Genomic DNA, 13,095 nt, shown 5'->3' with positions numbered 1-13,095 from the left:
AAACTGTCCTCCATCTTGGGCCATCATGGCTTCACTCTGGCTACTCGATTCTGTGCATCCATTTCTAACCTGACTGTAGGGTTGCCAGGTCAGAAGCATCCCAAAACCTGAGATTTGAGGGGCGGGCCCTAGTGATGTTATGGGGAGGGCCCCAGTGATGTCACGGGGAGGGCCCCAGTGATGTCACGGGGAGGGCCCCAGTGATGTCATTAAGCATGATACATTAAGCATCAATCACAGTTGCTTGAAGCATACAATTAAAAAAAATCTGATTGGAAATTAAGATAGAAATCTTAGCTAAAAGATGGAGCCTGGGTAGGGAACATTTAATCTAGCCTACTTGCTTTCAGCAAGAAGGGTTAAGTGCCTTCAGGCCAGGGCAGTCACCAGAAGGCCACTGCACGGACAAAGGAGCCTAGTGTTGTGGATGTTAGATGGGAGCTTTGGGGAGTAAAGATGGAGGCTCCTGAAGGCTGCAATTCTAAACACACTTACGAAGGGATTCAGCCCCATAGAACTCAACAGGACTGACTTCTAAGTAGATACAGTTTGGATTGTGCTGTTGGTAAACCTTGACTAGGGTTCTTCTGCAAATACCTGCCTGGAATACCCTGCCCTTATCTTTTAACGTGGCTGCTCCAAACTTTTTTACAGATTTGACCCTTCAGAAAGAGATCTGAGAAATGAGTAAGAGTAAGCAGTATCTTTTAAAATTGTTCTTTTCAATTCACTCTTGAATGAACATTGTACCTAGGGCAGATCCACACCATTCCTTTAAAGCGCATTCAACACCCATTTGAAGCACATGAATCCCACCACAGAATCATGGGAACTGCAGTTGGTTAAGAGTGGTGAGAACTATAACTGTGAGGGGGAAATGACACTTCCCAGAATTCTTTAGGGGAAGTCATGCACTTTAAATGCGAGTTGGATGTGCTTTACACATATTGTGTGAATCCACTTAATAAATTTTGCCTGCATGTAAATTGTTTTAATTAATTTTTCAAAATGGAAATGAGCTATGAACTGTAGTGGGTGACCATGGGCTACTCACCATCTCTCAGCCTATCTGCCCCTCAGGATGAAAACAATGGAGAACCATGACTATCCCAAGGCATACTTAAAATGTAAAGGAAGTATTGTACAACCATAGTATGCAGTCGGATACATAGGGACACAGCATGACAAAACTGGGTGGAAGTAACAAGTGGGGTACCACAGGGCTCGGTCCTGGGCCCAGTGCTCTTCAACATTTTTATTAACTACTTGGATGAGGAGGTACAGAGCATGTTTATCAAATTTGCAGATGATACAAAATTGGGGGGCATAGCTAATACCATGGAAGACAGAAAGAAAATTCAAAGGGACCTTGATAGGCTGGAGCATTGGGCTTAAAACAACAGAATGAAATTCAACAGGGATAAATGCAAAGTTCTACACTTAGGAAAAAGAAACCAAATGCACAGTTATAAGATGGGGCATACTTGGCTCAGCAGTACGACATGTGAGAAGGATCTTGGAATTGTCTTTGATCACAAGCTGAATATGAGCCAAAAGTGTGATGTGGCTGCAAAAAAGGCAAATGCTATATTAGGCTGCATTAACAGAAGTATAGTTTCCAAATCACATGAAGTATTAGTTCCCCTCTATTCAGCACTGGTTAGGCCTCATCTTGAGTGCTGCGTCCAGTTCTGGTCTCTGCACTTCAAGAAGGATGCAGACAAACTGGAACAGGTTCAGAGGAGGCCACTGGAAACAAAGCCCTATGAGGAGAGACTGAAAGAACTGGGCATGTTTAGCCTGGAGAAGAGAAGACTGAGGGGAGATATGATAGCACTCTTCAAGTACTTGAAAGGTTGCCACACAGAGGAGGGCCGGGATCTCTTCTTGATCGTCCCAGAGTGCAGGACACAGAATAATGGGCTCAAGTTGCAGGAAGCCAGATTTCGACTGGACATCAGGAAAAACCTCCTAACTGTTAGAGCCATACAACAATGGAACCAATTACTAGAGAGGTAGTGGGCTCTCCAACACTGGAGGCTTTGAGAGGCAACTGGACAGCCATCTGTCGGGAATGTTTTGATTTGGATTCCTGCATTGAGCAGGGGGTTGGACTTGATGGCCTTATAGACCCCTTCCAACTCTACTATTCTATGATTCTATGAAAATATTTATATAAGCATGACTATCAAATATGTTTATTATTTATACAACCTGTAAAGATATGTATAGTGCAATCCTATGCTTGTTTACTCAGAAGCAAGTCCCAATGTATTCAATGGGGCTTACTCAACCAGGGAAAACTGTACCCTGAAGCGATAAGGAACTTGTTCTTTTAACAAGTCTTTTAAGTTGAGACCTTATCTCAGTCTGCGTCTGTGTTGGAATTGCTATTTAATATGTTTTTAAACCTTTTCTTTTAAAAAAATGTTTTTAAAGCTTTTAAAAATGTTTTTAAAGATGTTTTGTTTTAATATATTTTAAAGTCTGTTTTTATGATCTTTAAAGTGTTTTTAGTGCTTTTGTTTGCCGCCCTGGGCTCCTACTGGGAGGAAGGGCGGGATATAAATCAAATAATAAATAAATAAAAATAAATAAACTTCATTTTTTTAAAAAATCAGTATTAGTTTCCTACATAATGAAACTGTGATAAACCCTGCCTAATTTCTTTACAAATAGGGTTGGAGGGGGAAAGATTTACAACACAAACACAAGTCTGCACTATGTTTACTCATAAGTCCCATTAATTTACAGCACAATCCTAACCATGTCTACTCAAAACTAAGTCCTAATGGAGTTCAATGGGGTTTATCCAGGTAAATGGGATTATTAGAATTGCTTTACTCCCAGAAAAGCAGATATTGGATTAAATACGTTCATATTTCATAGCCCAGGGTCTGACTCTTGGACAGAAGAGGAAAAAAAGCCATATTACTTACACACACTGCAAAAATCTTAAAGCCACCATTTTCTGACATTGAAATTAAGCCTAGGCATGCCTGGATCAACAAGTCACAACCCTGGCTTCATTGGCTACAATCCTGAAAGGGTGTGGTTACAGCCAGAGCTTTGAAAAGTTATTTTTTTAAAACTACAACTCCCATCAGCCCCAGCCAGCATGGCCACTGGATTGGGCTGATGGGAGTTGTAGCTAAAGTAAGAAATTGTTCTAAAGGTCTGTAAAAAACAGTTGCGTGGGGGGGTTTGACGTTTTGGTGTATATCTCAGAAACCAGACCACCTAGAAACTTAATTTTTTTTAATTGAAGCTGAGAGTCCGGAGATTAAGGGGTGCTAGCCGGGGAGCCAGAGGGGCCCCCCAAAACCGGAGACCCCAGCCAAAAACTGGAGATTAAACAACATGGGGGCAATTCTGGCCGGAGGTGAGAAAAGCAAGGGCGGGGCCGGAGTCTCCGGCCGTTTGCCGGAGACCTGGCATCGCTACCTGACTGCCATATGTAAATGTATAGGGTCCAGCAATGACCTGATTACAATGCTATGGGGAGGTCAGGCTTTGGGGTCTTTTTTCAGGGCCAGTGGTGCACAGAGTGCTGATCTCTGGAGTGGAAGGAGGCTGGGGTCACCACAACCCTGACATTCTTGGAATTTTTCCCTGTTGTCGCCGCTGTCTGCCTATGGCCCTCAACCCTCCAGAACCATACAGTCCTTTTCTGGGGCAACAACCAGGCAAAAGTGTCCGTGGTGAGCTGCAGTTGAGTTTGGGCAAGTGAAGAGATTTGGGGTGGAAATAGGCATACTGAGGCATTCTGGGGCTGGGGTGCCCTTAGGGATCTCCCAGTGCTTTATGCTTAGGTGGACCCTGGGGGATGCCCCTTGTATCCTAGCATACACATTTGGGCAAATGCCAGTACAGTGGGGTCCAGATGCTGGGGTTAGGTACATACCTGAGGCTCGCCTAGAAAGGAGGGAGGCATTTCCTCCCCATCCTCAGCGGAGGAGCCACAGTGTAGTGAGTCTTCTTTGTGGGTGTGGGGGCAAAGAGATTTCCTGGCCATCAGCACCTCCATCTTGTCCAGATTCAATTTCAGTTGTTTAATAGTAAATCGCTGGCAGAACAGCACCTACTTTGCATGCAGAAAGACTCAGTTCCATCCCAGGCATCTCCATAAAGGCTGGGGGAAAACTCTTGCGTGAAACTCTAGAAAGTAAACTGTCCTTCAGTGTAGAGTGCCTTCACCAACTTGGAGATTTGGATTACCAGCTGAGTTGCATGACCACCCCCAGTCCAAAACATCTGGAGAACAACAGATTGGTGAAGGCAGCATTGACAGCACCGAGGTATATGGACCCATGGCCTGATGTTCTAATGGTCCATCAGCAGTTGCAGGCTCAGTGGTACAGCAACATGGCAGCCAGGGCACCAGTGGCTGAAAGGAGAACCAGAAGGCAGAACAACTCTTTGGTATTGTCTCCTGACTGTCCCTTAGCTGGCCAGCCTCCTCCAGTCATCCCCCATCCAACTTCTTATATTGTCAATCATGACACCGCCATCCCTCCCCTATCAGTCTGAGCTGCTGAGACTAATTTTAAAAACTGGATAAAGCACTTCTTTAAAAAAAGAAAAGAATTAAGACATAAAATGAAAAAAAAATGCTCAGAATCAATTCCCTATTTAAAGGACCTCAGCACCTGGACTATTAGAGGAGATAAGCCTAAATGAAAAGCATTGCAGGGAAATTCCATGCTATTATTCACTCTCCTCAAATCCATTCCAGTTCTTGAACCCAGATCTCACCTGGAAAAAAATCAACTAATTTCTGCTCAAATAAACTATTCTTAAATTGTAACCAACTTTCATATGAAATACAAAATTGACTTCAGCTCTCACCCAAGCACCATCTGAAGGCAGTTTATTATTTTGTTACATATCTCCGTTGAACTAACAAAATTAAATTCAGTAAAGATGAATGCAGAGTTTAGGGGAAGAAATCAAATGTGCAGGTGTGAGATGAGGAAATACCTGGCTTAACGAGTAAGAAGAATGCAAAAAGACAATACCTCTAGTTAAAAAGAGAGAAAGACCTCAATGGATGACTGAAGAAACTCTTAAAATAGTTAAAGAGAGAAGAAAAGCAAAAGGAGACAGTAACACAGACAGAGCCCTAAATGCAGTAATACAGCAATTAGTACGTAGGGACGAAGAGAACTACTACAATAATTATTGTACAGGATAATTTTTTTTTAAAAGGCAGAACTATTCCAAAAGATCAGAAAAATAAAAGTGAAATTCAAACCAAGCGTAGGGATGTTGAATAATCAACAGGGGTACACACTGACTGACCGAGATGAAATAAAAGGAAGATGGAAGCAATACACTGAAATACTCTATAAAAGAGATGCCAGGATGACAGATTCATTCACGGAGGAACCGTATGATGAACCAGATATTTTAGAATGTGAGGTGGAAGCTGTTCTTAAAATACTTGGAAGAAACAAATCAGCAGGAATAGATAGCATACCAATAGAGTTGTGACAAGTTACTGACCAAGGAATTTCAGAAGAAAATCACCCTGTGAGCAAAGCCTTTAGGTGGAAGTGTTGCTTAGTAACCACCCAGAGTGGCATGATCATCAGCAAGATAACATGCTTTCTGATTGGCTCTGTAGTTCTGAGGGAGTTTTCCTCTGTATGTTTGGCTGTATGTTTTCCTGCTATGTACAAGGCCTGAACTGAAAGACAAACAATCTCTCTGTTCTTTTCCCCCTCAAATTATACACAGTTGTTCAGTTTGCTCAGTAAAGTGTTATGAGGGCTTTTCTCTCTGGAGTCCATCTACATTATTTAAATGACTTTGCTAACAAGGATAAGGCTGTCAATATACACACATATATTACAGAAATAATAGATTTTTTTCTTTCAGGGAAGGAAGAATGTGCTTTTATGCACTTGATACATTGAGGCCACTACATCACAGCTGTCGTCACTGTGGTGAGTCATATTGTGTAAATACTAAGAAGTTCAGAGAGAGCAATCAAATAGTTGAACCTATTTGAAACTGATCAATATTTCCAGTTTTGCAATTGAATTTTTGCTTGCAAAATTTTAAATTGGATTTTCCCCATAATTGCTTTAGATGTTGGCACCTCTTGGACTAGTTTGACTTAGGGAGGTACCAAAGTGAAAATTTATTCACCCAGTATATAGTTAAACTACGGAGTTCATTACCACATTATGTAGTGATAGGCTCCAAACTGGATGACTTCAAAAGGGTAAAGCTATTGATGGCTGCTGGCCATGATGGCTACTGGTTCTACCTCCACTGTTGGAAGTAGTATGCCTCTGAATGGCAATTGCTGGGAATCACAAGTGGGAAGAGTGCTCTTGCACTCAGGTCCTGCTTGCCAGTTTCCCATTGAGGCATCTGGGTGGCCACTGAGAGAAGAGAATGCTGGACCAGGTGGGCCGTCTTTGGCCTGATCCAGCAGGACTCTTCTTATGTTCTTTAATTGTTCATTTGTTGTGAAACAAATGCACATCTCTAATAAAAAAATATTCCAGGCGCATTTGACACCAACGTTCACAAATGAGAGCTTTGGGAAACAAATTAATTTCAGCTTTAGGCAATCAAGGGGCATCTTGCTACAGTGTCCATCTAACCTCCCAGTAACCCAATTGCCTAAATCCTGCCAAGCAGTGGTGAGAATTTTACCAGTCCTCAGTTGCTTCCCTAAACCACTTATCAGGCACTTGTAAAATTCTTACCACAGGTGGATGAGACATACAACCAGCTTCTCAAGTAAAAAGGGGTTACGTTATCACGGAGTTGGTGCTGCTTGATCATTTCCTTTCTTTGTTTCTGGTGACATAGTCTGATCCATCATGCAGCAAGTCCCATCACAGAAACAGTTTAATAGAAATGGCTCAATAAGCCGCCTTATTGAGCCACAGGGAAGGGGCAAGAGCTGCCCCACTGAATGATCTGACATGGCCTCCATGTGGCAGCCATAACACTTGCACTGACCTAAGTCCTTTACTAAGAGAGGAGATCAAGGGGATCTGCTCCAATATTGAACTGGTGCTTGCACAACAAGTAGATAGGGCAGGATGAATTAACCTGCATTTCAAGGGGGCAGACTTTTTAATATAGCATCATTTTATCTAGCAGTATTGTGGGTTCAATAGAACGTTTCTGTCTTTGGTATTTAACCTGTTTTACATTTTCAGGAATTCTGTCTTAATTACCAATTCCTAGTTATGCTACTTTTTAAAAATGGGGGAAATTGTGGTTTTTCAAGACAGGAGAGAGCAAGAAAAGGAAAAGGAGAGGTAGGAGATTCTCAGTAAGTTATGTAATGGGCTTTGATCCAAGCCATAACCCCGGGGACCACCCAGACAATATTTCTTCCTTAATGTTTCTAACCTTCACATGCTTATGCAAACCTTTCCAATATGTACAGTATAAGAATGTTCATATCCGCATGAGGTGCTGTGTGGCTACATCTCACTCCTTGTTAAGTTTATATTAAGAAGTGAGACATGCCATTCTGAGCCATTCAGGGTCAGAGATTCTAGGTTCCAAAAGTTTACAGCAGCATTTATTAAACAAATTGATAGGCTCAATCTGGCATAGCAGCATTGCCCAGACAGTTCTGAGAAAACCTGTGAATGCAAGGACTGTATGTAGGATTTGTACTTGATTCATCATTAGCCTTATAGCTAATTGGTCAATGAATGAATCAGTTACATTTATATGAGTACATCTCACCACAACAGGGTTTTGTTTTGTTTTGCTTGAGATACTGATGGAATTAATGTCAGACTCTCGGGGTTGGTACTGTGATATAAACCTTCAAATGTTATCAGTATATTGTGTTAAGACCCTTCAAACTCAAAGTTCACTCTCTATAAAATCCAGTGGCAACTTAGAAATGTGTGACAGATCACTACAAAATCCTGGTTATGATAATAAGGTCCTTTTAGCTTCCCATGAAACGTTTTCCTTGAGCATTATCTCCTAAACTCACTTTGAATTTTGTATTAGGAGAAATGTTGTGGTGATTCAGAATACCTGAACTCAAAATACTTGCAGTAATTATCCCTGTTCAGGTGTTCTCTCCATCACACGGAGACAGAGGGGCTGTGCATGAGAGTCCCTCCCCCACACTGCTGGGGGCATCTCTGTGAAGGGGAAGGCTGGCAACTGTGCATGGGCTGTCCCTTGAAGCTGGAAGTTTGATTGTGCAGCTCCAGCTCACAGAGACGTCCTGCGCACATGCAGTAGGCTTCCCATCTACAAAGATATCCCAACCCATGGACAGGGCAGGGCAGGGGGGCTGCAGGGAACAGGATGGCTGAGGGGGCACATCATGAGGCCTCCCTCTCCCCCAAGTAATGTTGATCATATGGAGAGAAGAATGTCTAAACAGATTTATTTTGTTTGGCATATTCAGCTCAATAATTTTGGTGTTTTGTTTTTTTAAAAAAAAAAACTTTCTGTGCAGCAAAGTCCCCAAAGAATTGTGCACCTCCTGCTAAAATATATTAGGGACATGGGAAGCTGCCATCTAGCTTAGTCCTGTCTACACTGACTGGCAGCAGCTCTGCAGAGGTTCTGGCAGAGTCTCTCCCAGACTGACCTAGAGATGCCATGGATTGAACTTGGGGGCTTCTGCATTCAAGGCAGATGTTCTGCTGCTGAGGTATATATTCCTTCCTTGAAACAAAAGCTATATACATCCTTCTCTCTCCTCTCTCTCTCTGGGTAGAAACACACTCAGTGTTCTGCCGCTTCCAGTGTGTCTGCACCTCTCTCTTCTGAAAATGGGGACACATGTTGCTAGTCAAGCCCCGCTCTGGCTGGAGTGCTTTTTTTTTTTAAAATCAGCTTCAAAGAGATTTCACAACTGATCAGCAGATCAACCCATTTCCCCGTCCAGGGTGTGGAAAATGGAAACGATTAGTGTGTTCACAGTTTGTCTGTCTGTCTGTCTATCTAATCTATCAATCTATCTAATCTATCAGTCTATCCTATCTAATCTATCTAAGAGAGCAGGGTAATCCCCTTCCTGTATACTTATGCTAGCTTTTACTTCTTTTACTGGTTTTGAATTGTATGACTGTTTTGCTGTAATCCTGTCTAAGGCCTTCATTGGGTGTTAGAGGAAATTCTCATATGTTTTGGGGAGAGCGGTTTGCCACTCTAGATTTGAAGCAGCAGAAGCTTGCAGGCATTATTTTACTTGGCAGGGAGGGGGGAATTTTGCAGCCACTTCCAGCAACAGCAGAGATGCAAAGAGCAGCAGTAAGAAGCCTACCAGCTTTCCTGATTGAGAATGACCCAATGAGTAGTATACAGCCACGAGAGTGGCTGTATACTATAGTCAGTAGGGATTTTTCGCGTTCTACCATGTTAAATGAAAATACCCCCCCACACCCCTTTCTGGTGCTTTCTGTAGTTCCAATTCAAAACAAAAACTTACAAGGCTTATACTATTGGATTCAGAATCGCTTACTCTACAACTATGGAAGTTTTCTTGGTGATACACAACCCCCCCACGGAGAATCCACAGGTTAAAGTGAAAAACGGGAGGAAAACAAACTGGAAGCCGTTGAGACTTTTTTCCTTGAAATTGACATAATCTGTTGTCCTTGATTACAACTCAGAGATGACTCTAAGGTATCCCTAATGAATTGCCCAAGCTTGCTCCAAACACAGTACTTCATCTGAAGTAGGTTTAAATTAAAAAAATGGCATGGTTTATTTTTAATTAATTTTTTAAAAAATGCATTGTAGTGGGTGATAACGTACCACATGCGCAGAAGAATTCTTTCGGTTTCACTCTCTCCCTCTCCCTCCCTCTCCCCTTCCAGTTACTTGGAGGAAGCAGGGGAAGTCTGCTCCTGTGACTGGTGGGCAACAGACTTGTGACTCACACTGGCCTTCTGCTGAGCTTGCTCTGTGTGAGGAAGCAAGAGAGAGAAAATGGCCGATGGAGGGAGAAAGCAGCAGCAGAATGGAGGTGAGTGGGAAAGAGTCAAAAAATGGGGGGGAGCTTTGAAGGACTCTGCATTTTTTAAAAACTCTACTCGGAAGTAAGTCCCATTGAGTGCAGTGGGGCTTACTCCCAGGTAAGTGGAGCAGTGCTTCTGTGTGCTAGCAGTGAGCTTGAGGGAAGGCAGGTGGTAAAATGTCTACTCAGAAGTAAATCTCACTGAGTTCAGTGGGGCTTACTCCCAGGTAAGTGGAGCGGTGCTTTTGTGTGCTAGCAGTGAGCTTGAGGGAAGGTGGTAAAATGTCTACTCAGAAGTAAATCTCACTGAGTTCAGTGGGGCTTACTCCCAGGTAAGTGGAGCGGTGCTTTTGTGTGCTAGCAATGAGCTTCAGGGAAGGAAGGAGGAAAATTGTCTGCTCAGAAGTAAATCCCATTGAGTTCAGTGGGGCTTACTCCCAGGTAAGTGGAGGTTCTGTGTGCTAGCAATGAGCTTGAAGGGAAGGAAGGTGGTAAAATGTCTACTCAGAAGTAAATCTCAGACTTCCGGGAAGGGTTGCTTCTCCTGTGCCTGCCTTTGAGACGAGCTCTCGTCTCAGAAGAAGCTTTTTCAGTTTTAAAATCAGTCAGAACGTTTTTTTTTTACTGGTAAAGACTTTCTCCCGGGAAAGGAGAAATGTAGAGATTAACTACAGAAGCTTGTGTTTGTTGGGGGGACTGGATTTCATTAGTTTATGAAAGAAGGTTCAGCCAGCAGCACCAGACGGACTTTCAAACAAGCTCTAACTGATTAAGCGAGACGTTTATCTTTTCTTTAAAGAAAAACGGATTAACGGGCAAGCACCCCTCTTTCTATTTTTATCATCTGGCTTAAATTGTTACAGCAAAAAGAGATTTGTCAATGAATCAGCTATAAAGAATCCCTGGGTGAGTTATAACTCTTCTCTTTCATTCACGAAATTAAGGAGGAAAGAAATCGAAATAGCTTATCTTTGTTTTTATTGCAAAAAGCTGGCCTGGAATTGTGCATTTTAAAGATACAAACGGATGAGGGATTTCTATTCCGAGGAGAAAAATAAATAAATCTGATTTATGAACTTTTGAATATTATATGTCTGGGACTATTTTATTTCATTTTGACGAATCTGCTTGTTCTCGATGCCACTAACTGTTTTGATGCTGTGAACTAAATTTGTTTTGCATTCCTGAACATATAAGAGATAAGGCAGGCTGTGCTGTCTACACTGTGATGTCATCAAGCTTGGAATATTAACCCCTTTGTTGCTGGAATAAGAAGTGGGTTTTTTTTCTTCGTGGTTTTAAGAATGGCAATCAAGAAAGTGGCTGAGACCCTGGAAGTAATTATGTTTCAGAAAATAATGGATGAGATTGAGATAACGAAACAAACCCTGAGACACGGCAGACAGGAGATGAAAATTGAATTTGGCAAAATAAAGCAGGAGCTTAAAGAAACAGGGGATTTTGTGAGAGGGGAGGTTGATGAGATCAGAGATACAACTGGACAAGCATCAGAAGATGAAAAAAGAAAAATTAAAGGGAAGATGCAAGCCCTGGAGATTGGAACAAATGTGGAACTGGAAAAAGATTTGGAGTTTATGGATATTAGAGATAAAGTTTACTGTTTGGAATTCAGCGTTCTCCTTGAAGAAATTAATGAAGATATCAGAGATAAAGTTATCAATGTCTTGGATAAACCTCTGGACTGGAATGATGTGATGGAGCTTGACATAGAAAAAATCTATAGAATTATTTACAGATATGTGACAATGGAAAAACTCTTAAGAGATGTGCCAGTGCATTTTGTAAAAAAGAAGAACAGAGATATGATTTTACAACAATATTTCAGCAACACATTCAGAATTGATGGCAAGGAATTATTTGTGATGAAGGAAATTCCCATCAGACTCTTATTATATGACTATGGCTATGACAGCAAGATTATTATGGGACACTGATAATGGAAGAATGGCTACTGAAATTACTGGACCTAACAGGATTATTATGGGTGCAAGGATGGAAGATGGAAGATGGAATTAACACTGATAATGGAAAAATGGCTATTGAAATTATTGGACCTAATAGATTTGAAGAGATGGATTAATTGACATGCTTATTTGGAGAAAAATCAATAGATATATTTCTCAAGGAGTTGAAACCTCTCTTTGACTTTTTGTGGAAAGAATAAAGTGATGTTTATGAGATTTGATGATTAATTAAGATAACTACTGGAGGAAAGTGATTTTGTAATATAATTTAAGAGACAGGTTTGTTATATATTGTAGACCTATAACTGATCTGCGACAAATCGGAAGTCAACATTTTATTTTATTGTTTAATTTGTATTTTTGTTTTGTTTTGTTTTGTTTTTGAAAATTTGAATAAAAATTAATGATAAAAAAGAAGAAGTAAATCTCACTGAGTTCAGTGGGGCTTACTCCCAGGTAAGTGGAGCAGAGCTTCTGAATAGACTTTTAAAAAATTGCCAAGGTCCTTCAAAGCTCCCCCCCCCATTTTTTGACTCTTTCCTTCCCTCAAGCTCGATTCAGCGAGTGGGGAAGGCAGGCAGTGGGAGAGAGCAGGGTGATTGAGCCAATGGAAAGGGCAGGCTATGGGAGACAGCGGGGGTGGGAACACACATACACACACACATCACCAGAAGTAAGTTCCACTGAGTTTATTGCAGCTTACTCCTGAAGTAAAAGTGAACATAGAATTACAGCCTTTAACTTCTAAATTCAGTCCTTTCCTTTAAATACTAGGTGATTTATCAATAAATATTATAAAATGTATGTCTGTTAAATGTTCAGTGTGTCATCATGTGACTCTTACTGTTGCTTGTTAAACACCTGCTCTTCAGGATAGTGCCACAAATAGATTCCAAAAAGTCTGCTTTAAACTTGCTCCAAACCCCCTGTGGCATGTAATGAATGTAATGAATGTTCCAGTTTGTCTGCATCCTTCTTGAAGTGCGGAGACCAGAACTGGATGCATTATTCAAGATGAGGCCTAACCAGTGCTGAATAGAGGGGAACTAATACTTTATGCGATTTGGAAACTATACTTCTGTTAATGCAGCCTAAAATTGCATTTGCGTTTTTTGCAGCCACATCACACTATTGGCTCAT

Source organism: Rhineura floridana, chromosome 16 (genome assembly GCF_030035675.1).
Source record: "Rhineura floridana isolate rRhiFlo1 chromosome 16, rRhiFlo1.hap2, whole genome shotgun sequence".
In the NCBI taxonomy this organism is placed as follows: Eukaryota; Metazoa; Chordata; class Lepidosauria; order Squamata; family Rhineuridae; genus Rhineura; species Rhineura floridana.
This window is presented reverse-complemented; position numbering follows the sequence as displayed.